The following is a 24,667-nucleotide window of genomic DNA, read 5'->3' as shown; positions in this document are numbered from 1 at the left end:
TAAAATCTGCACAATCCCAGCCCATCCATGGCCTCAATGGTGTTTAAATTCAAGAAGACACCCCTCAGAAACACTAGGCCCATGCAACACTCACTACCCCTGGGCATAAGGGATGAAAAGTAGGCAAAATAAGTGCAGGCCTCAGACACTGCCTCTCCTCAAAATGGCCCCCTTACACCCCAAGCACATGTTGCCTGTACCAGCCAGCACTCAAGATGGCCACCACCACCACCCACATGGCCAGTCCACATCAACAGTACACCCCCAAAAAACAGAAAAACAGCCAGAAATCACCACAATCCAATGCCATCCATGATGTTTACATCAAAGAGAGTGAGACCACACCACAGGCACACTCAGTCCATGCACCACCACCACCCCTGGGCAAGCAAAAGGCCACACCAGCAGCCCCCCAAAAACTACAAAAAACAATAAAATAAGCACAATCCCAGCCCATCCATGGCCTCAATTATGTTTAAATTCAAGAAGACACCCCACAGAAAGACTAGGCCCATGCAACACTCACCACCCCTGGGCAAAGGGCCACACCAGCAGGCCCAAAAAAACGACAAAAAACAATAAAATCTGCACAATCCCAGCCCATCCATGGCCTCAATGGTGTTTAAATTCAAGAAGACACCCCTCAGAAACACTAGGCCCATGCAACACTCACTACCCCTGGGCATAAGGGATGAAAAGTAGGCAAAATAAGTGCAGGCCTCAGACACTGCCTCTCCTCAAAATGGCCCCCTTACACCCCAAGCACATGTTGCCTGTACCAGCCAGCACTCAAGATGGCCACCACCACCACCCACATGGCCAGTCCACATCAACAGTACACCCACAAAAAACAGAAAAACAGCCAGAAATCACTACAATCCAATGCCATCCATGATGTTTACATCAAAGAGAGTGAGACCACACCACAGGCACACTCAGTCCATGCACCACCACCACCCCTGGGCAAGCAAAAGGCCACACCAGCAGCCCCCCAAAAACGACAAAAAACAATAAAACAAGCACAATCCCAGCCCATCCATGGCCTCAATTATGTTTAAATTCAAGAAGACACCCCACAGAGAGACTAGGCCCATGCAACACTCACCACCCCTGGGCAAAGGGCCACACCAGCAGGCCCAAAAAAACGACAAAAAACAATAAAATCTGCACAATCCCAGCCCATCCATGGCCTCAATGGTGTTTAAATTCAAGAAGACACCCCTCAGAAACACTAGGCCCATGCAACACTCACTACCCCTGGGCATAAGGGATGAAAAGTAGGCAAAATAAGTGCAGGCCTCAGACACTGCCTCTCCTCAAAATGGCCCCCTTACACCCCAAGCACATGTTGCCTGTACCAGCCAGCACTCAAGATGGCCACCACCACCACCTACATGGCCAGTCCACATCAACAGTACACCCACAAAAAACAGAAAAACAGCCAGAAATCACCACAATCCAATGCCATCCATGATGTTTACATCAAAGAGAGTGAGACCACACCACAGGCACACTCAGTCCATGCACCACCACCACCACCCCTGGGCAAGCAAAAGGCCACACCAGCAGCCCCCCAAAAACGACAAAAAACAATAAAATAAGCACAATCCCAGCCCATCCATGGCCTCAATTATGTTTAAATTCAAGAAGACACCCCACAGAAAGACTAGGCCCATGCAACACTCACCACCCCTGGGCAAAGGGCCACACCAGCAGGCCCAAAAAAACGACAAAAAACAATAAAATCTGCACAATCCCAGCCCATCCATGGCCTCAATGGTGTTTAAATTCAACAAAACAGTTGTATCATGCACCCATAACCAACCCTGGTCCTACTGGATACTGTGGCTACCCACAATATAATGTATTTAATTTTCTGAAAAAGTTCCAAAATTGTACTTGCAGCAACTGTAATGCCCCAAACAAACTTACTTGTGAAAGTTGATTTCTAATCCAAAAGTGATCCAAAGACAGTCAAAAAGGCCTCAAATCCAAATATCCAGCAGCACCCACAAAAAGTAATCCTTCCAGCTCCAGATCCAAATGAAAGTGACCAGGAGATGGACAAAGCACTGGGAGGAGCCTGCTGGACAGGAACAGGAAGTTGGAGACTGTGGGGCACTTCCTTCCTCCCCCCCCCCAAAATGGACTCCTTGCAAAAAAAAAGGCCATGCAAATGTCAACCTGAGGAGTGATTCTGATAAAAATCATAATTTTCTGAAGGTTTATCCTGTTTGCTGGTGATTTTCTTGTGCGAAATTGCAAAATCTCTATTTCGCAAGTGCGAGATTGTTCCTTTCCGCCGCAACTACGTGTTCGCAATTGCGAACTCTCGCGAGGTGTGCTGTGCAAGGTGGCAAGCCGCGAGTACGTATTCGCGGGCGACAAACTCCCGCGGGAACACGCAGCAAGATCTAAAATGGCGCGTCACTCGCAAAGAAAAACAACTCGGCAAACGCTAAAATGACGGAAAGTGAACGCCGTGTACCACGCCGCGCGCCGCAACCAAGCAAAAAATCCGCCGCGAGCGGATTCACGGATTTTCGACAAATTCGCGAGCGTTCGCGGATTGCGAATTTGCCGAAAATCCGAAAAATCCGCGATCGGAGCGGATTTTACGCCCATGCTTAATACCTAACACCCCGGAGGTTACATAGAATGTTTACGGACTCTCCCCCACTGTTGCCCACATTGTAGGGAAGATGAGGCTGGATTTCTCCACATGTTATGGACATGTCCACACTTACGAAGTTACTGGGGGGAGATTTGTCAGACACTGCATACCATTACTAACCTGCCAGTGCCGGAGGAAGCTTTGTATTGTCTAGTGGGGTCCCGGAAACGTCCCAAAACACAAAAAGTTAAACTGATATTTCTAGATCTGGCCCTGTTACTAGCAGTAAGAGCGTTGACGATGAAGTGGAAGTCACCTAGACCACCCACAATAACTTTGTGGCAGACAGACCTAGTAATGTGGGGCAGGGCGGAGGGGGTGGTGCTTCGACGAGAAGAGGAGAGGGGCCAACGGAAGTATCCCATCCGCAAGACTGGGAGGTTTTGCTGTTGGGCCTGGAAGGGATGGACATGACACTAACGCAGGCGGATAGACCATAAAGATGACCACATGGTGTGCCGAAAGTGTCATTGAAGTGAACAGGAGCCCAGAGACGCGCAGGCTATTCGGAACCCTTGTAATGAAAGGTGATTGATTGGCATTACTGTGGAGGAGTGACACATATTGGGATTTTTATCACGACCAGGAGACAGGTGGGTAGGGGGTGGGAGTTGCGGGGAGGAGGGAGGAATAGGGGTTATGGTTACTTTCTGTTTCATTGGTTCTTAAATGATGTATTGCACTGAATATTGATGTTCCTGCTAATAGGGCACCAGTTTTAAACACTTCAGAGAGTTGTCTTGAAAGTTCGGATAACTTTTGCTACGTGAGGTGCCATGATATATATGCAAATTGTCATTGTGTTCAGTTGAGAGAAAAAGAGAAAATGACTATGCTGTACAGAATGTGAGTTTGTCTTGCTGTAATGATTACTGTACAGTCGAGAATAAAGAGTTTAAAAAAAAAAATCTGCATGATCGATTATTTATAGTGAAACCAAACAAATATCTGCTATCATGATGAATAGGGTTTGAGAAGAAAGCATTCTTCAAATCAATCACGCTAAATGGAGTCACTGTCGGGGGAACCAAAGGAAGTAGTGTTGTTATGTCAGAAACCACTGGGTATTGTGGTACTACAATCTTATTAACTTCTCGCAAATCAATAAGTATGGGTGAAATTTGTGAATTCACGTTACGCAAATTCGCGTGAAAGTGAATTTGCGGTCCGCAAAATCTGCGAATTTGCGGCTTTTTTTTGCGTGTTCGCTGTTTTTTTTTTCAGCCCGGCTACCGCGAAGTTACCCATGCGGCCATACATGGGAGCGGCCATCTTGTTTTCAGTGTTCGCGTTGCGTATTTCCGTTTCTGGGCGCTAGTTGCATGCTCGTGTTGTGCATTTCCTACGTGCGGGGCGCAATTGTGTGTTCGCGTCCGTTTTTGCGTGCTCTTGGGGGAAATAACACGCGAAATTACCCACGTGGTAGCAATGGGCGCGGCCATCTTGTTTTTCATTCATTGCTATGGTTCTGGGCATGCTTTTTCAATCCTCCTTTAATCTTTGTAATCCTTTGTTGGTTTGAACTTTTTAAAAATCTTTTTTACTCATTATCTACCTCTTTATTTTGTACATCTACATTTTGTGTTTTTTTCTACTTTTGCTTACTTTAAAACTACTTTTTTTCACTCTCTTTTATTTACTTTTTCCCTATTCTTTCCTATTTTATTTTCCTTTAACTGTCCAGGACCATGGCAAAGGGAGCAGGCAAAAACCTGAAGGGGAATGGTCCCGCACCCCGTAGCCGGCTCCCTTGCGGGCGGTTAAGGGGGGAGACAGTTAATCCCAGGGAGATCTTTAGCACGGTGGAGGTGGCCGCACTGGTTTTCTTTGTCCAGCGCCACCTCCCCAATACCTTCGCGGCAGGCGGCAGGTCCGGTACCGGGTACGGGCTCCGGGAGCGTCGCCAGCTATGGGGTAAGCTGTGCCAGGCAATGTATTGGGAGTCTGGGGTCCGGAGCACCTACAAACAGGCGACGCTCCGGTGGTCCGACATCCTGGACCGGAAACAAGACCTGCTCGACCTGCCTGGCATCGATATCCCTGGGCTTGGTGAGTACTAGTAGCTATTTAATAACTACTTTGTTTTCTCCTGCTCTGTGTTATGATATTGCAAATATTTGTTTTTTCCGAAGAGCAAGAATGCTGCCGATTACATTGCAGGTAAATTATGTTTCTAAAGCTTCTGTGATTGCAGGTGCTAGCCTGCTCAGTGGCGGTGCCACTATGCTTTCTTGTTTTAAATTTTTTGCTCATTTGGCCTGGGTGATTATGTATGAGTGTACTTTACAGAACTGCGTAATGCTAGACACTAGAGATTACATTGCAGGTAAATTATGTTTCAAAAGCTTCTGTGATTGCAGGTGCTCGCCTGCTCACTGGTGGTGCTACTATGCTTACTTGTTTTCAATTTTGTGCTCATTTAGCCTGAGTGATTATGTATGAGTGTACTTTACAGAACTTCATAATGCTAGACACTAGAGACTCAAGTCCAGTCCTTCCTTTGTACTCCTGCCACTAAGAAGAGATAGTTGTGGTGGATTGATAGTTTGAATATATTATGACTGGTTATTTAGTAGGAAACCTTTTAGTGGTCTGCAAGCATGACGGACTGTGTCTGTCACTTCGCGTGCTGCAGAGTGCTGCTTGGCTGTCCTAGTAGAACCGTTTTGTAGTTGGTTTAGTGAGTTACATAACTTCCCAAGTAGACGGTGCGGGAATCCAGCAATAAAAATATCCTAGTAGACCGCATCAGATAGGTCAATAAATTTAGTGCAATTGTTGTCTATTTGCCCGAAATAATTTGTTATGGTTTTTCTGGAATGTTTGATTTGGTTGACAACAATCATTCATGTTTGTGTCTTTCTTTCATGTCTTACATCAGCTCCCCCCAGGGGCAAGAGGACAGAGGAGGAGATAGCGGCGCCGGCGGAGCAGGAAGGCCAGGATAGGTCCGCTGAGGGCTCCTCTGCTGGCCCCAGTAAGTTTTCCTGTTAATAATATTAATTATACTTCCCTATCTTTTACAGTACCTATTTATTCCAAACGTTCCTTATAATTATATTTTTTCCTAAATCGTCTTTGATCGTCTTGTAGACTGTTCCTAAATTCTTATCCTGCCTCTTCTATGACTCTCTGTGCTACTACTAGATTATTTTAGTCTGTCTGTGTAGCTAGCTAAGCTTGCACAGTTGGCAAAAGATGTTAAGCAAAACTCCTATTCAGCAATAGCTCTAGGCACCGAGTGCAGTCCTGTGGGTTGGCCATAATGTCTATTGAAGTCTTCTAAATGTTTATGCTTTGACAATTCCCAACAATAAAATGTCAATGGCCAACAAGAATAAGATACTAGTTTACTTTTTGATTGGATAGAAGGACATACTACTACTGTTGCAGAGACTATTCTGCACATACAGAACTAAGGACCAGAAATAGGGCATTGGTGATAATAGGCGCAGTTAGACTTTCCACATACCTCAGTCATAACAGAAGTTGAACCCCCAATCTCCTTACTGACTAGCTAGTGTGTCAGAGTCATTATTTAGTTCCCGAATGCAGCGATGCACCCCAATGATTATACAACCCGGAACATAAGACTACGGAGTCAGAGTCCCGACCTCTCAGAGTCACGGACTCATGCTTGCAAATTGCAATGCAAACCCTTTTGCCCACTCACTCATGACCAAAAACCACAGAGTCTATGTAAGTTTTAAAGCTTTATTAAAAGTAAAACAACTAGCTCTGTGTGTGGTGATGATGACGACTCCGACTAACATTCATATGATCTTGCTCGTAGAAGGGAAGCTTCTGTCTGTTATGAGAAAAATGGTGCGTGTTAAACAGCAAGCATTCAGTTGTGCCAAAAAGTGTAGCATCACATGTTATGGCTAAGCATAAATATAAAAAAACCTTCCCTGAAGAAAGAGAAATGTTTAGTTTAGACTGGAGAGTCACAAATTAATAAATTTGTTTATGTAGTACTTGTAACATATTTTTTCATTCATAGACAAAATAGGGAGTGGTGTATATGGCATCTACAAATATTAAATGTATTTTCTAGGCGTAACACCATTGGCAGAGCCCACCACCAGTGCCAGGGCCAGCGCGGAGGTGGTCACTCCAGGGGCGGATCGGGTGCCACAGCCAGCAGGAACTGCTGTGGGGGATGCCACAGTAGTGGCGGGCAGTGGTTAGCTATTATATTCCTTAATTATTGAAATTGCAGAGTGGGCTCTCTGCAGGGGTGTATATGTTGTACAGTACAAGTACACTTTTCTGTTAAGAAGACTGTCAAATTTAGAACTAAGTTCTGAGTCTCCTTTTCAAGGATAGTAATTAACACACAGCAGGCCAGGGCCATGCAGACGGTCAAGGCAGGCACCACTGAGTGAACCAACCTCCATGTAGCATACCTCTTTGACACAGACAGACAAAGCAGATCTAATTTTATGCAGCAAGCCACAGAGCCACAATTTTACATGAACTGCTGTCTGGACTCTGGCATAACAACACTACACTGGCTCGACCACTCCATACCACGACTAGACAGACATGTAGTTCTGCTGTGGTTGTTGTTGAATTGTTTACATGTTTGCCACTCACAAAATGGCCATAGTTCTTCCGTAAACCGACAATGATGATCCATCCATCCCAGTGACTGACTGTAGAGATATTAACTTTGATCATCAAGACTCATCATCATCATGGTTTTGGCAAACTCAATGTTGTTCATGCAGTCACAGTCTACACACAGTGAATCCAAGGACATTTTCCATTTAAAAAAATGAAACGTAGTGGCCCCTGCAGTAGAAGTACAGTTTGAATTAAACAAGGTAAAAACAGAGTAGACTTGAGTTACATTTAGTGTGTAAAAGATTAAATAATAACAGAACACGTATAATTCATTTCATGCACAACAAACAAACAGCAATTGCTTTCATCAGAGCCAGACAGCCAGTGTTGTCCACTGCATGCCATCTCATTATTCATCACCTGTTCCACTTTTTGTCTGCATCTTATTCTTCAAGTGAAGGCCCACAGGGCAGCCTCTCGTGTCAATTGTAGAAGTAACAGTCAGCAAATAGTCAGTAATTCCAGTCCCACTTCTTTTGAGGGGAGTCGTCTACGAAGCGACAGTTTCTTGATTCTGCGTAATCCAGCCATCTGCCTTGAGGGAAATGGATAGGGGGAGTCTGGAGGAGGAGGATAGAGGAGCATGACTGAGTTGTGAACTTGTGAACTTCAGGAATGCAGGCAGTGGCACCTTCAATAAGGAATTAAGACGAAGACAGTGATGCTGATGGATTTGTTGTGATTAGAGTTTTGTTGTGCTTAAAGTTGCAAAAGAAAGAAAGACACACAGGAATAAAAGTGAATAAGGACGGGAAAAAAAGAGCCAGTATTTCAGGCCTAGGTGTCAGGGAAGTAGAGCTCGTCCTCAAACTCTGTGAATTGAAACAGGAGTAGGTCAGCTAACAATGAAGAACTTCCGTCACCTAAGTCGGTGTCCTCTTCTTCATGCGTGGATTGACGTATTTTGTAATCTGGTGGTATGAAGTGCTGATTCATCTTGATCATTGTTAACCTCTCCACATTTTTGGGCAAGAGGCGGGTCCTTTTTGAAGTTACAATGGCACCAGTAGCACTGAAAACACGTTCAGAAGACACACTTGCGAGTGGCAAGACAAATAAGTTAGAGCCAGCTTGGTGATCAGTGACCATTGACCCCTTTTCCCATAACAATACAGCAATGGGTTCTGATCAAAGAAGACCTATGTTGGGTCATCCAGATAGGCCTGCACCATCCAATCAAGGTCATCCAGGGGTGCTCCACTTTGCGTACCATCTGTGGCCTTTGCATAAACACTGGAACGAGCAAACCCTTGATGAGTTATCCAATCTGCTTCCGACAATATTATGGCTGGGCTTGGTGCAGGTGATGATGATGATACGGTTGTTGGTATCGGTAACGGCTCCGAGGGAAAGTGACTGCCTTCGGCCACAAAAGTGGACCTTGACGCCGGATGGCCTGCTGATTCAGTAGTACTTGTGGCAGTTCCTTCAATTTCCTGCCGCTCTTTTTCGAACCGAGTGGTTGACAGAGCTATCCAATGTTTGTACTTTGAAACATCTGCTTCATTAAAAGGAATGAATGTATTGCTGGCCAGTGCCTTTTTATACCGTGGATCCAGAATATTGGCACAAATGTAATGTTGTTCACAATGTATTCCTTTAAGCCTTGCATTGTCAAGTAGGCAGGTTAATAAGCTCTCCGCCAAATGATATGCGTCTTGCTCATCAGCATCATCTTGGAACGTTGAAGACACCGCCTTCAGTTGGTTCTCTAGCATGCGCAACAATGGGATAGCTTTGCCCAAAGTACAGTCCTCCCTGCTGACTTCACACGTGAAGACCTCAAAAGGATGAAGCATGTCTGTCAAGCTGTTAACTAGGTCCCATTCCTCCACCTCTAGCCTCATATCTTTCATAGAAGCACCCTGTGCATTTAAGACATACTCATTGATTACCAAGTACTACTCAGACAGACGCTCAAGCATGTAGAAGGTTGAGTTCCAATGTTTTGCCACCTCCTGAATGAGTCCTCTGACTGGCACTCTACGGACACGTTGAATGATCCTCAGCTGCTTCCGGGCCTTAAAAGAATGGCTGAAATGTGTGCAATCTCTTCGGCAGGTGGTCAGTAACTTGCGGTGTTTTCTTTTTTCAAGAAATCTTGAACAACAATGTTAATACTGTGCGCCGACCACGGCACTCTGAAATAGCCACCATCAGACATGGCCCTAACTATATTACTGCCATTATCCGTGGAAACATAACCAATCATGCGCTTTCTTGGATGCAGCCATTCAAAGACCTTACTGTTAAACTCCGCCAAAATGTTTACTGCAGTATGAGATTTCTCCATGGCAAACATGGCTACTGTTGCATGTTTCTGAGTAGCTTGAAAAATTGTGGCACTGTGACCACCTGCAGCTATCTTGTCTTTAACCCCCGCTATACAGATCCAGTGTGCAATGATGCACATGTAATCAACGGCTTGGCAACTGGTCCACATGTCTGTTGTCAGGTGGATAGTGTGAACAGCACTCTTCTGCAAAGCTGCCCCAATCACCTCCAGCACATCTGGATGTAGTGCTGGAACCCCAACTCTGGCAAAATAGGACCGGCTAGGAACTTTCCATTTAGGGCAGACTGTTGCCACAAATTCTAGAAAACCCACCCCTTCCATGGAAGAAAAAGGAAGAAGGTCCAGCGCTAACATTTTAGCCAGCATTGCATTATAAAGACATGCCATTGGGTGGTTGCGTTCCAATGACGCCTCCGACCAGAACCTGCTTTTAATGGTGGTCTGGACCGTTTTCATATGTGATGAGGATCCAGACCTCTTCAACCCAGTTAGGCTCATTGATGTACTTTTTCGCATTGGTGTCTCTACCAGACTACTGTGCCTCCTTGATGTTGCTGGGGTAGAGGAGGGTGTGGGCGCTACCACTGCAGTGCTGCTGCCAGGGGTACTGTGTGTACCAGAAAAAATGTCTCTCGGTTGTTCACCTCCCCCCTGCACGATCAGCTCCTCCTTGTCATCAGATGCAATATCAATGTCTACATTTGGATTTGTACTTTTGGCTTTCTGGATGTTAGTTAGGTGCACCTCCCACTGGATAATGTGGTGTTTTTTTGAGATGACCTCTCTGGCCTCCGGTACCATAGTTGGTACCAAGCTTACCTCGACTAACTACTTGTTTACACAAAAGGGGCGTGGCCAAGATGGCGGTGTGAGCGGACGTGTTTCGCTGAGCTCCCGCCGCCGAACGCCGCTACATAGCTTCTAAAGCATTTCCCTGGGCGCCGGGGGACCTCGCTGGGTCTTCAGATCAGTTCACGGCTTGGAGCGGGCATCGGTGAGGCGAGCTGCGATCCAGGTGTGCGAGGTTTGGCCCGTTGCGGGATCCGGACGGCGCGGCCTACGAGAACCTGGGGCGCACGGAGCAGCCAGAGCGAGGCCGAGAGGGGCGGAGCCACCAAGCCGCCGCGGAGGCTTCCCTGACGGGCTACAGCTCGCCTGACCCGCGCGACTGGGCGCGAGGCTTCCCGCGGCTCACCAGAGGAGGCTTCTGCGGACCTGCCGGGTGAACACGTCAGCACACCGGAGGTCTCCGAGCTGCGTGGGGGGCCTCGAGAGGGCGGCAGCGATGATTGAGGCTGTGACGGCTGGGCCTGGGAAGTGGCCTGAGGTGAGGAGGGGGGGGAGACGGAGACAAGCCCTCGCCGCTACGGACTGTGGCTCTGGTGGGCAACGAGTGGCTGACCACAGCGCCGAGCCCCCCCCCTGCAGCGGACTGCCGCCTTTGAGGTCTCCCCTGGCACTGGAGGTGCTGCATGCGCAGAGCACCGCCATTTTAGGACGGGGAGGTCTGCACCAGATATCTGCACCAGCAGGGAGCACCCTTTGCTGCGCCTGATCGGCGCTCGCTTGCCTCCACCAAAAACACACGTCTGCCCCCCCCCACACAACAGAGGGCCCGAGTAGGAATCCGCTAATACTGCTGCCCTAGTCACAGGCGGGGAGTAGAGGTCCCACCCCACGCTGCGCAGCAGGGACAGGACAGCGGCGGGGTGTGGAGACCTCGATGTGGAACTGCTACTGAAGTGGCCCCCAGTGTGAGCTGCCGCGATCGTGCCCAGGAGTGGCGGCTGCGGTGTGGTGCCCTGGGGACTGGCATATTGAGTTACCACCCAGCCCAGTGACTGCTTTCCCACGCGGACTACATCGTCTGGGGTAGCGCCCCACGCACTTTCTGGGGGGGGCGTGCAGACAATCAGATCCTGCCAGCAGGAGTACTTGGAGCCGCGGAGTCCGGCGGCGGAACGAGGGAGGTGGCATTTAGCACCGGACGGTCTGGTCCTCAACTACAGGTGCTAGGACGAGCTACTGGACTGGTACACGCCGGGCAGCACTGCGGACTGACCGGGGAAGTATGGCGAATGGTAGGGTGCGGAAAGACAGGACCATAAAGGACTTACTTTCGCCCATCTCTACGGGGGGGGGAAAAAACGGACCCTCGCGGCGCTGAAAACACTGCGGCGTCTGCCAAGTCAACGGACGGCGCACCGGGCCCCAGCCCCCGAAGCAATGACGAGCCGGTCACGAGATCTTTCTTGGAATCACTATTTGGGGGTCTACGGGAGGATCTCCAGCTTCTTAAGACTGAATTGAAGGGAGAGATTCGAGAGCTGAGGCGAGACACGGACGCCATCGGGGAGCGAGTAGCGGATCTGGAGTCGAAGAATGACGCCAGGGACGTCGAGATGGAAGCGCTCCAGCAGGAAATTATCCGCATTCATGACCAGCAAGTCGATCTACAATCCCACGTGGAAGACTTGGAAAACAGGTCCCGAAGGCATAACATTCGAATTAGAGGAGTAAAACCCACCCCGGACACAGCGGACCTCTTCAAGTTCACGCAAGGCCTTTTCAACCACATCTTGGGCCGATCTGCTGACTCCATTATCGCACTAGATAGAGCACATCGATCTGGACCGCCTAGAGCCTCGGGCGCCTTGCCGGCGGATATTCTGGTCTGCGTCCAGGACTATCGCACCAAGGAGGAGATTCTCACCAAGGCGCGACAGCTGGGCTCCGTCACCTACGGCGATCATTCGCCGACACTCTATCAGGACCTGGCGGCCATCACCCTGGAAAAGCGCAGAACATTCAGACCGGTTACCGCTGAACTGCGACGCCTCGGAGTCACGTACAGCTGGGGTCACCCGTTCAGGATTGTCTTTAAATTGAACAATAAAGTGCACCAGATTCGATCTCTTGCTGAAGCCTGCCGGCTGTTAGGCATTGAGGAACCTGAACCAGCGGGAGACTCGCAACCGGAGAACACCTCGGAGACCGGCGCCGCAGGGCAATGGCGTCAGCAGAAACGGCGGCGCAGACCGCGTCGCCCTCCCCAAGAGGAGATACAGGAAGGACAGCGGGCGGCGGTCGAGACAGCGGCAAAGGAACTAGCGGAAACGGCTGCTGAGTAACTGATGAGCTGCCCTTAATTGGCTTTGGCGGTCGGCGGCGGGAGGCAACTTGAAGGGACTGGACACGTACCCCTTTCTTCTCCATGACCCTAATCCTTTTGAGCGTTGTGCACATGGGAAAATTCTACTGGTTGCTGGGGGGGGATGGGCGGGATGGGATTCTGCACGGCCAAATTGGGGTGGGTCTGCTGTGGGTGGTGGGGGGACTGTTGGGGTTTGTTCTTAAATGGCAGTTGATTTTGGGTTTGACTACCGAGTTGCTGCTCTCTGAAAATTGGGGAAGGGCCATCTGGTCTGAACTAGGCAAATGTTTGTTGTGTCACCAGCCAGATATTGCTCCTGCGGTCCGACGGTCACCGCTACAGGGCAGCCTTGTTGCACACCCTATATATTATGGCAGGGGTTGAGGAACATACATCTCGAACAGAAGCGGCGCGAGCCCCACTGCGAGCCCTGACATGGAACATCAGGGGCCTCAATGACTATAGGAAGCTGAGAAAGGTCCTTAGTTACTTGCGCAGGCATAATATAGACCTCGCTCTCCTCCAGGAGACTCACTTGCCTCTCGCTAGCAGGATGTTACAACACAAGGGGTTGATAGGAAATAGTATTGCTGCGGGCTTCACCACACATTCGAGAGGGACGCTGATATGGGTGAACCCACGTTCCAAACTCACATTACAATCTCTGGAGTCAGACCCGGGGGGGATATATGTCATTTGCAGGTGCAGGGGGCGGGGACACGATATGCTGCTTGTGAATCTCTAGGGGGCCCAATTACGATTCGCCTGAGTTCTACACTGAATTGGCCAGGAGATGCAAAATGTATGACTGTGAGTGTGTGCTCTGGGGTGGGGACTTCAACCTGGTTCTCAATCCGGACCTAGACAGGTCCGCTGGACCGAGCAGGAGCCCGTCGGCGGCTGCCACGGCGCTCCGCACTGAGATGGTGCACCTAGATCTCTTGGATGTGTGGCGCAGTAGACATCACTCCAGAGGGGGGTACACACACTATTCAGCATATCATGCACTGCACACTAGAATAGATTACTGGCTTGTCTCACAGCGGCTATCCAATAACATTAGGGACTGTCTCATACTACCACGCACCCTGTCTGATCACTCTCCCCTCCTCCTGCTCCTGGAGTCGCCGGTACGCGGAATCCCCCCTTTACGTGGCGCTTCCCCCCGTACTCTTTACTGGACGAGGTGTTCCGAGGGGAGCTTGCGGAGGAAATTGAAAACTTTTTTGTGACAAATACGGGCTCTGTGGAAAGTTTTCAGACGCTGTGGGAAGCCTTTAAGGTCTTCATACGCGGGTAGCCATGGCCAAACACTCCAGTGTACTGAAATCTATTAGGCAGCGGCTAACATTTTTGGAGGGTCAGCTGAAGGACCTTGAAGGGAGACACCAGGCGGAGCCGGAGGGAGACGCACTGGAGCAGATAAAACAACTGTTGAAGGAATATCACTGGGAGGCAGATAGAGAGGTACAACATATGGGCAAATATGCCACAGCCCGTGTGTATGGCGAGGGTGAACGGCCTGGTTCACTCCTGGCGCAAATGATCAAACATGAGCGCCGGCCCCTGCTGATTGGTGAGTTGGTATCGAGCATGGGAGAGACCCTCACAGATGAGGAACAGATTGTGGGGGAATTCAGGCGGTACTACTCTGCTTTATATGAATCCAAATCAACGGGGCTGGACGGGCGATAGATGACTACTTGAGTTATATACAGATGCCACACCTATCTGACGCGCAGAGAGAATTCCTGATGATGCCCATCCAGAGGGAGGAAATAGTGGAGGCATTAGATAGTATGAGGGTGGGCAGTGCACCGGGCGCTGACGGACTTACTGTCGGCTTTTACAAATCGTTTAAAGACCTGCTGGTCCCCTACCTCTCAGCATTATTCGATGACATATGTGTAGAAGGATGCATGCCCCCGACGATGCGTGAGGCACTCATCGTGACGGTACTCAAACCGGGGAAACCTACCACGGACTGCGGATCGTACAGGCCCCTCTCTTTGATTAACGTGGACGCTAAGTTATATGCGAAGGTGCTGGCTACGCGTCTTGCTCTTCTCGCCCCTACACTGGTGGCCCCGGAACAGGCAGGTTTTATCCCATCTAGGAACCTCACATACAACATACGTACAGTCCTGGGGACGATGCAGCACGTGAAGCCGGAGAACAAGGCATTAGCAATATTCCTGGATATGGATAAAGCCTTCGATTCAGTAGAGTGGCCTTTCATGTCCAGGGTACTCAGGAAACTGGGTCTAGGTGAGCCTTTTTTACAAATGATAGGCGCCTTGTACTACAAGCCGAGGGCCAGACTACGAATTGGTGATATAGTCACTGAGGCGTTTGGGATTGGCAGGGGCACGAGACAGGGCTGCCCGCTCTCCCCATTGTTATACGCTCTAGTGGCGGAACCCCTAGCATGTGCACTCCGGGAGTACCACAAAAAAAAAAAGAACAAACTACTTGTTTACAAATTGAACAAATGACTAGGTTTTCCGCCTTTTTGCTAATACTAAAGAAGTCCCAAACTGGGTGTTGAGATTTCTGGTGGTGGTGGAGGTGCTACTTTCAATGCCAGATGAAGTGGAGGATGGGCATGGTTGAATTTGACTCTGTTGTGCACTTACAGCACCACTACTTGAGGTAATGGAGGTCGAGCTGGATGGAGGTCCCTGCCGGCCCCTCTGATGAGAAAATATGGAAGCTGTAGGTCTTGTTGGTGTAGTAGTTACCTGTGTTGGTGGTGGTACCACCAGTGGTGCCACGCCACACACATCCTGCACAGCAGCATTTTTGGATAGGGTAAAAATGTCTGTCTGCTGCATGCCCGCTGGGGATGGAGTGACGACTGTGATGACTGGGTCGTCATCGTCAGACTGTTCATCAGCAGCAGAATACAACACTTCTACTTCTTCTTCGTCATTACCCGTAAGTGAAATCCTTGCGGGAACCTTCCTTTTAGCTAGCTTTGTTGGCTCATGGCGTGCCTCCCTCTCAGACTGTATTGGTGGGTGCCAATCAAGATCTAGATCATCAGAAGGAAGGGGGCTTGAAGAAGAACTTTGACACTACAAATGGGGTTTTTGAGTTATCAGAAAGAATGGGCGCACTGCCTTGAGTAAACGTGAAAGTAGGGAGAACTTACTAGTGGGGTTGTGATGCGGAAAGGCGAGCGGATAAGACCCCTTAACCGTTCAAATTGCAGGTTAGAAATCTAACCTACACAACAACATACAACTGCAGAGCCCTCGCACACACAATTATAGTATAACCATATAGTAGGCAAATTGCAATAACAAACAAATAATAGAGCAAGAATAAGACAATTGCCATCCAGAACTGTATATGAAGGAATCAGGTGTAGGTTTAATTGTTCCAAAAAGCCAGCCGACACGTGTTTCGTCGCGTGGGAACAGATAACTGCGACTCCTCAGGGCTAACGACACGACCTAAAGAACCGTCTGTCTTGGTCGATATATATAACAGTATGATTACTTAATAATAACATCGGTTACATACAAGCTGTCCAAAATTGGTGATTCAGCGATCGAGGGAACAAAAATTTTCTGAACTCTAAGGGGTCCCGGGTGTGGTGGTACCTTCATATACAGTTCTGGATTGCAATTGTCTTATTCTTGCTCTATTATTTGTTTGTTATTGCAATTTGCCTACTATATGGTTATACTACAATTGTGTGTGTGAGGGCTCTGCAGTTATATGTTGAAGAAGAACTTGTACTAGCCCTCCTTGACCTTTTTCTTGCTGGGGATCTGGAAGCCAATGGATCATCAGGAGAAGTGGCTTGCTCGGATGATACCTCCGCTTGAATCTCGATTTCCTGATGTGCCCCTAGCATTGTGGGCAGTTGTGCCTTTCCATGTGCCTCTACTTGCACCTCTACTTGCGCCTCTACTTGCGCCACTCCTTGCGCCACTCCTTGCGCCTCTTCTAGTGCCACTCCTTGCGCCTCTCCTAGTTCCACTCCTTGGGCCTCCTCTTGCGCCTCCCCTTGCGCCTCTCCTTGCACCTCTCCTTGCGCCTCTCCTTGTTGCACCTGTGGTTGTTGTTGCGGCTGTGGTTGAACACTCGTCAGATGAGTTAGAACCTGCGTTGATTGGATGCTACTTTGCGATGAGTCAACGCCAACATCACTGGTCGATGGTGAAAGAGCAATTAAAGAGGCTGCCTCTGTGGCACTCATGGACTTGGGCCTAACTTGGCGTTGTGGCACTGAGACCAATGAAGCGGAGGTGCTGCTCCCCGCTTGGTCCCCGACGGACACTGCTGCTGCAGGCGTAGTTTTTTTTTCCCAAAGTCTGTCGGCACACCAGTCTCCTTGGTAAGTGGCGCCACTTGCTTCTTCTGCTCCTTCTTACTGGCACTGTAACTGGCAACTTTCTTGGTAGAGGAACTACGGCCTCCTTTCTTTGGGCCCATCTTCTTCAGATGTCAGAACAGCAGGACGCAGTTGCACGAGTGGCAAAGTTGTCTGTGGCCACCACATGTGACGTCACGTGACATTGTGCGCACACCGCAGCAGGACTTCTTCCTGACACTACAACAAGTGATGATGATGAGGATGATTCCTAGTTGTTAGTCTTTGTGCCCCTAAAGCAAAGGAAACCAGAGGAACATCAGTTAAATAAATGTTGCATATGTCGTGCTTCAATTAATATTTGCAACTAGGCATTTATTATTAACACAACACGCCCAAAAACGGAAAGACCCAAAATAAAAATTGCAATTCTAATTCAAAATGGATGTTTGCATTTTTAGAAGAGAGACGACATAGAGAGAGTTGTCTCATGCACCACTGAGTACCCCTGGGCATAATGGATGAAAGCAAGGCAGACTGGGTGCAGGCCTATTACACAAAGCACACTGCCTGGCTTCAAAATGGCCCCTAGACCCCCACCCACATGGCCAGGCCCTGGACTAGGCCAAAAACAACACCCAAAAAATCGAAATACACACACATATCACCCCCAATCCAATACCATCCATGCCCTAAATGATGTTTATAATCAAGAGACCCCACAGAAAGACTTGGCCCATGCACCACTGACTGCCCCTGGACATAATGGATGAAAGCAAGGCAGACTGGGTGCAGGCCTATGACACAAAGCACACTGCCTGGCTTGAAAATGGCCCCTAGACCACCAACCACATGGCCAGGCCCTGGACCAGGCCTCAAAATTGCCCCCACCCACATGGCCAGGCCCTGGACTAGGCCCCAACAACACCCAAAAAATTGAAATACACATAAAAATCACCCCAATCCAATGCCATCCATGCCCTAAATGGTGTTTAAATTCAAGAGACCCCACAGAAAGACTTGGCCCATGCACCACTGACTGCCCCTGGGCATAATGGATGAAAGCAAGGCAGACTGAGTGCAGGCCTATGGCACAAAGCACACTGCCTGGCTTCAAAACTTCCCCTAGACCCCCGCACACATGGCCAGGCCCTGGACCAGGCCTCAAAATGGTCCCCACCCACATGGCCAGGCCCTGAATCAGGCCCCAACAACACCCAAAAAATCGAAATACACACACAAATCACCCCAATCCAATGGCATCCATGCCCTAAATGATGTTTAAAATCAAGAGACCTCACAGAAAGACTTGGCCCATGCACCACTGACTGACCTTGGGCATAATGGATGAAAGTAAGGCAGACTGGGTGCAGGGATAGGGCACAACACACACTGCCTGTCTTCAAAATGGCCCCTAGACCCCCACCCACATAGCCAGGCCCTGGGCCAGGCCTCAAAATTGCCCCCACCCACATGGCCAGGCCCTGGACTAGGCCCCAACAACACCCAAAAATTGAAATACACACAAAAATCACCCCAATCCAATGCCATCCATGCCCTAAATGGTGTTTAAATTCAAGAGACTCCAGAGAAAGACCTGGCCCATGCACCACTGACTGCCCCTGGGCATAATGGATGAAAGCAAGACAGACTGGGTGCAGGCCTATGGCACAAAGCACACTGCCTGGCTTCAAAACGGCCCCTAGACCCCCGCACACATGGCCAGGCCCTGGACCAGGCCTCAAAATGGTCCCCACCCACATGGCCAGTCCCTGAACCAGGCCCCAACAACACCCAAAAAATCGAAATACACACACAAATCACCCCAATCCAATGCTATCCATGCCCTAAATCATGTTTAAATTCCAGAGACCCCACAGAAAGACTTGACCCATGCACCACTGACTGCCCCTGGGCATAATGGATAAAAGCAAGACAGACTGGCTGCAGGCCTATGGCACACAGTACACTGCCTGGCTTCAAAATGACCCCTAGACCCCCACCCACATGACCAGGCCCTGGACCAGGCCTCAAAATGGCCCCCACCTACATGGAGAGGCCCTGGACCAGGCCCCAACAACACCAAAAAAATCAAAATACACACAAAAATCACCCCAATCCAATGCCATCTATGCCCTAAATGATGTTTAAAATCAAGAGAACACACAGAAAGACTTGGCCCATGCACCACTGAGTGCCTCTGGGCATAAAGATGAAAGCAAGACAGACTGGGAGCAGGCCTATGGCCCAAAGCACACTTCCTGGCTTCAAAATGGCCCCTAGACCCCCACCCAAATGGCCAGGCCCTCGACCTGGCCTCAAAATGGCCCCCACCCACATGGCCATGCCCTGGACCAGGCACCAACAATACCCAAAAAATCGAAATACACACAAAAATCACCCCAATCCAATCCCTGCCCTAAATGATGTTTAAAATCAAGAGACCCCACAGAAAGACTTGGCCCATGCACCACTGACTGTCGCTGGGCATAATGTATGAAAGCAAGGCAGACTGGGTGCAGGCCTATGGCACAAAGCACACTGCTTGGCTTCAAAATGGCCCCTAGACCCCCACCCACATGGCCAGGCCCTGGACCAGGCCTCAAAATGGCCCCCGCCCACGTGGCCAGGCCCTGGACCAGGCCCCAACAACACCCAAAAAATCGAAATACACACAAAAATCACCCCAATTCAATGGCATCCATGCCCAAAATGATGTTTAAAATCTAGAGACCCCACAGAAAGACTTGGTCTATGCACCACTGACTGCCCCTGGACATAATGGATGAAAGCAAGGCAGACTGGGTGCAGGCCTATGACACAAAGCACACTGCCTGGCTTGAAAATGGCCCCTAGACCCCCACACACATGGCCAGGCCCTGGACCAGGCCTCAAAATGACCCCCACCCACATGGCCAGGCCCTGGACTAGGCCCCAACAACACCCAAAAAATTGAAATACACATAAAAATCACCCCAATCCAATGCCATCCATGCCCTAAATGGTGTTTAAATTCAAGAGACCCCACAGAAAGACTTGGCCCATGCACCACTGACTGCCCCTGGGCATAATGGATGAAAGCAAGGCAGACTGAGTGCAGGCCTATGGCACAAAGCACACTGCCTGGCTTCAAAACTTCCCCTAGACCCCCGCACACATGGCCAGGCCCTGGACCAGGCCTCAAAATGGTCCCCACCCACATGGCCAGGCCCTGAATCAGGCCCCAACAACACCCAAAAAATCGAAATACACACACAAATCACCCCAATCCAATGGCATCCATGCCCTAAATGATGTTTAAAATCAAGAGACCTCACAGAAAGACTTGGCCCATGCACCACTGACTGACCTTGGGCATAATGGATGAAAGTAAGGCAGACTGGGTGCAGGGATAGGGCACAACACACACTGCCTGTCTTCAAAATGCCCCCTAGACCCCCACCCACATGGCCAGGCCCTGGACCAGGCCTCAAAATTGCCCCCACCCACATGGCCAGGCCCTGGACTAGGCCCCAACAACACCCAAAAAATTGAAATACACACAAAAATCACCCCAATCCAATGCCATCCATGCCCTAAATGGTGTTTAAATTCAAGAGACTCCAGAGAAAGACCTGGCCCATGCACCACTGACTGCCCCTGGGCATAATGGATGAAAGCAAGACAGACTGGGTGCAGGCCTATGGCACAAAGCACACTGCCTGGCTTCAAAACGGCCCCTAGACCCCCACCCACATGGCCAGGCCCTGAATCAGGCCCCAACAACACCCAAAAAATCGAAATACACACACAAATCACCCCAATCCAATGCCATCCATGCCCTAAATGGTGTTTAAATTCAAGAGACCCCACAGAAAGACTTGGCCCATGCACCACTGACTGCCCCTGGGCATAATGGATGAAAGCAAGGCAGACTGAGTGCAGGCCTATGGCACAAAGCACACTGCCTGGCTTCAAAACTTCCCCTAGACCCCCGCACACATGGCCAGGCCCTGGACCAGGCCTCAAAATGGTCCCCACCCACATGGCCAGGCCCTGAATCAGGCCCCAACAACACCCAAAAAATCGAAATACACACACAAATCACCCCAATCCAATGGCATCCATGCCCTAAATGATGTTTAAAATCAAGAGACCTCACAGAAAGACTTGGCCCATGCACCACTGACTGACCTTGGGCATAATGGATGAAAGTAAGGCAGACTGGGTGCAGGGATAGGGCACAACACACACTGCCTGTCTTCAAAACGGCCCCTAGACCCCCACCCACATAGCCAGGCCCTGGACCAGGCCTCAAAATTGCCCCCACCCACATGGCCAGGCCCTGGACTAGGCCCCAACAACACCCAAAAATTGAAATACACACAAAAATCACCCCAATCCAATGCCATCCATGCCCTAAATGGTGTTTAAATTCAAGAGACTCCAGAGAAAGACCTGGCCCATGCACCACTGACTGCCCCTGGGCATAATGGATGAAAGCAAGACAGACTGGGTGCAGGCCTATGGCACAAAGCACACTGCCTGGCTTCAAAACGGCCCCTAGACCCCCGCACACATGGCCAGGCCCTGGACCAGGCCTCAAAATGGTCCCCACCCACATGGCCAGTCCCTGAACCAGGCCCCAACAACACCCAAAAAATCGAAATACACACACAAATCACCCCAATCCAATGCTATCCATGCCCTAAATCATGTTTAAATTCAAGAGACCCCACAGAAAGACTTGACCCATGCACCACTGACTGCCCCTGGGCATAATGGATAAAAGCAAGACAGACTGGCTGCAGGCCTATGGCACACAGTACACTGCCTGGCTTCAAAATGACCCCTAGACCCCCACCCACATGACCAGGCCCTGGACCAGGCCTCAAAATGGCCCCCACCTACATGGAGAGGCCCTGGACCAGGCCCCAACAACACCAAAAAAATCAAAATACACACAAAAATCACCCCAATCCAATGCCATCTATGCCCTAAATGATGTTTAAAATCAAGAGAACACACAGAAAGACTTGGCCCATGCACCACTGAGTGCCTCTGGGCATAAAGATGAAAGCAAGACAGACTGGGAGCAGGCCTATGGCCCAAAGCACACTTCCTGGCTTCAAAATGGCCCCTAGACCCCCACCCAAATGGCCAGGCCCTCGACCTGGCCTCAAAATGGCCCCCACCCACATGGCCATGCCCTGGACCAGGCACCAACAATACCCAAAAAATCGAAATACACACAAAAATCACCCCAATCCAATCCCTGCCCTAAATGATGTTTAAAATCAAGAGACCCCACAGAAAGACTTGGCCCATGCACCACTGACTGTCGCTGGGCATAATGTATGAAAGCAAGGCAGACTGGGTGCAGGCCTATGGCACAAAGCACACTGCTTGGCTTCAAAATGGCCCCTAGACCCCCACCCACATGGCCAGGCCCTGGACCAGGCCTCAAAATGGCCCCCGCCCACGTGGCCAGGCCCTGGACCAGGCCCCAACAACACCCAAAAAATCGAAATACACACAAAAATCACCCCAATTCAATGGCATCCATGCCCAAAATGATGTTTAAAATCTAGAGACCCCACAGAAAGACTTGGTCTATGCACCACTGACTGCCCCTGGACATAATGGATGAAAGCAAGGCAGACTGGGTGCAGGCCTATGACACAAAGCACACTGCCTGGCTTGAAAATGGCCCCTAGACCCCCACACACATGGCCAGGCCCTGGACCAGGCCTCAAAATGACCCCCACCCACATGGCCAGGCCCTGGACTAGGCCCCAACAACACCCAAAAAATTGAAATACACATAAAAATCACCCCAATCCAATGCCATCCATGCCCTAAATGGTGTTTAAATTCAAGAGACCCCACAGAAAGACTTGGCCCATGCACCACTGACTGCCCCTGGGCATAATGGATGAAAGCAAGGCAGACTGAGTGCAGGCCTATGGCACAAAGCACACTGCCTGGCTTCAAAACTTCCCCTAGACCCCCGCACACATGGCCAGGCCCTGGACCAGGCCTCAAAATGGTCCCCACCCACATGGCCAGGCCCTGAATCAGGCCCCAACAACACCCAAAAAATCGAAATACACACACAAATCACCCCAATCCAATGGCATCCATGCCCTAAATGATGTTTAAAATCAAGAGACCTCACAGAAAGACTTGGCCCATGCACCACTGACTGACCTTGGGCATAATGGATGAAAGTAAGGCAGACTGGGTGCAGGGATAGGGCACAACACACACTGCCTGTCTTCAAAATGCCCCCTAGACCCCCACCCACATGGCCAGGCCCTGGACCAGGCCTCAAAATTGCCCCCACCCACATGGCCAGGCCCTGGACTAGGCCCCAACAACACCCAAAAAATTGAAATACACACAAAAATCACCCCAATCCAATGCCATCCATGCCCTAAATGGTGTTTAAATTCAAGAGACTCCAGAGAAAGACCTGGCCCATGCACCACTGACTGCCCCTGGGCATAATGGATGAAAGCAAGACAGACTGGGTGCAGGCCTATGGCACAAAGCACACTGCCTGGCTTCAAAACGGCCCCTAGACCCCCGCACACATGGCCAGGCCCTGGACCAGGCCTCAAAATGGTCCCCACCCACATGGCCAGTCCCTGAACCAGGCCCCAACAACACCCAAAAAGTCGAAATACACACACAAATCACCCCAATCCAATGCTATCCATGCCCTAAATCATGTTTAAATTAACCCTGGGCGGGCGGCTACGTTCCGTGCACGGAGTGTGCGTAGTGCCGGCTTCTACGCATTTTGCGTAGCAGGCGTAGAATCCGGCACTATGCACGCTCCGCAGACGGAGCGTAGCTGGCTGCCACCCGCCTCCCTCCCGCCCTCCCTAAATACTTTAAATTAAAAGCGGAAAAGAATTAAAAGGCACTTACCTTGCCCGCCGCTGCCCGCCGCGTCCCCGGGGCTCGCTATCTTCATGGCTTCCGTCTTGTGTATCTAATGCGCATGCGCGAGCGGCCGCGCATGCGCATTTCTCACGAGAAATGCGCATGCGCGGTCGCCCGCGCATGCGCATTAGATACACAAGATGGAAGCCATGAAGATAGCGAGCCCCGGGGACGCGGCGGGCAGCGGCGGGCAGCGGCGGGCAAGGTAAGTGCCTTTTAATTCTGTTCCACTTTTAATTTAAAGTATTTAGGGAGGGCGGGAGGGAGGCCTGCGGTGCGTAGTGGGGCTACGCGGAGTGCGGAGGTGGGCGTAGTTTCTCGCCCACTTCACGTAGCTCCACGAAGCCCCACTATGCCCACTACGCCCAGGGTTAGTTTAAATTCAAGAGACCCCACAGAAAGACTTGACCCATGCACCACTGACTGCCCCTGGGCATAATGGATAAAAGCAAGACAGCCTGGCTGCAGGCCTATGGCACACAGTACACTGCCTGGCTTCAAAATGACCCCTAGACCCCCACCCACATGACCAGGCCCTGGACCAGGCCTCAAAATGGCCCCCACCTACATGGAGAGGCCCTGGACCAGGCCCCAACTACACCCAAAAAATCAAAATACACACAAAAATCACCCCAATCCAATGCCATCTATGCCCTAAAT

This window comes from Lissotriton helveticus, chromosome 12 (genome assembly GCF_964261635.1).
Source record: "Lissotriton helveticus chromosome 12, aLisHel1.1, whole genome shotgun sequence".
Lineage (NCBI taxonomy): Eukaryota > Metazoa > Chordata > Amphibia > Caudata > Salamandridae > Lissotriton > Lissotriton helveticus.
The sequence above is the reverse complement of the archived record's forward strand: the minus strand, read 5'-3'. Positions refer to the sequence as shown.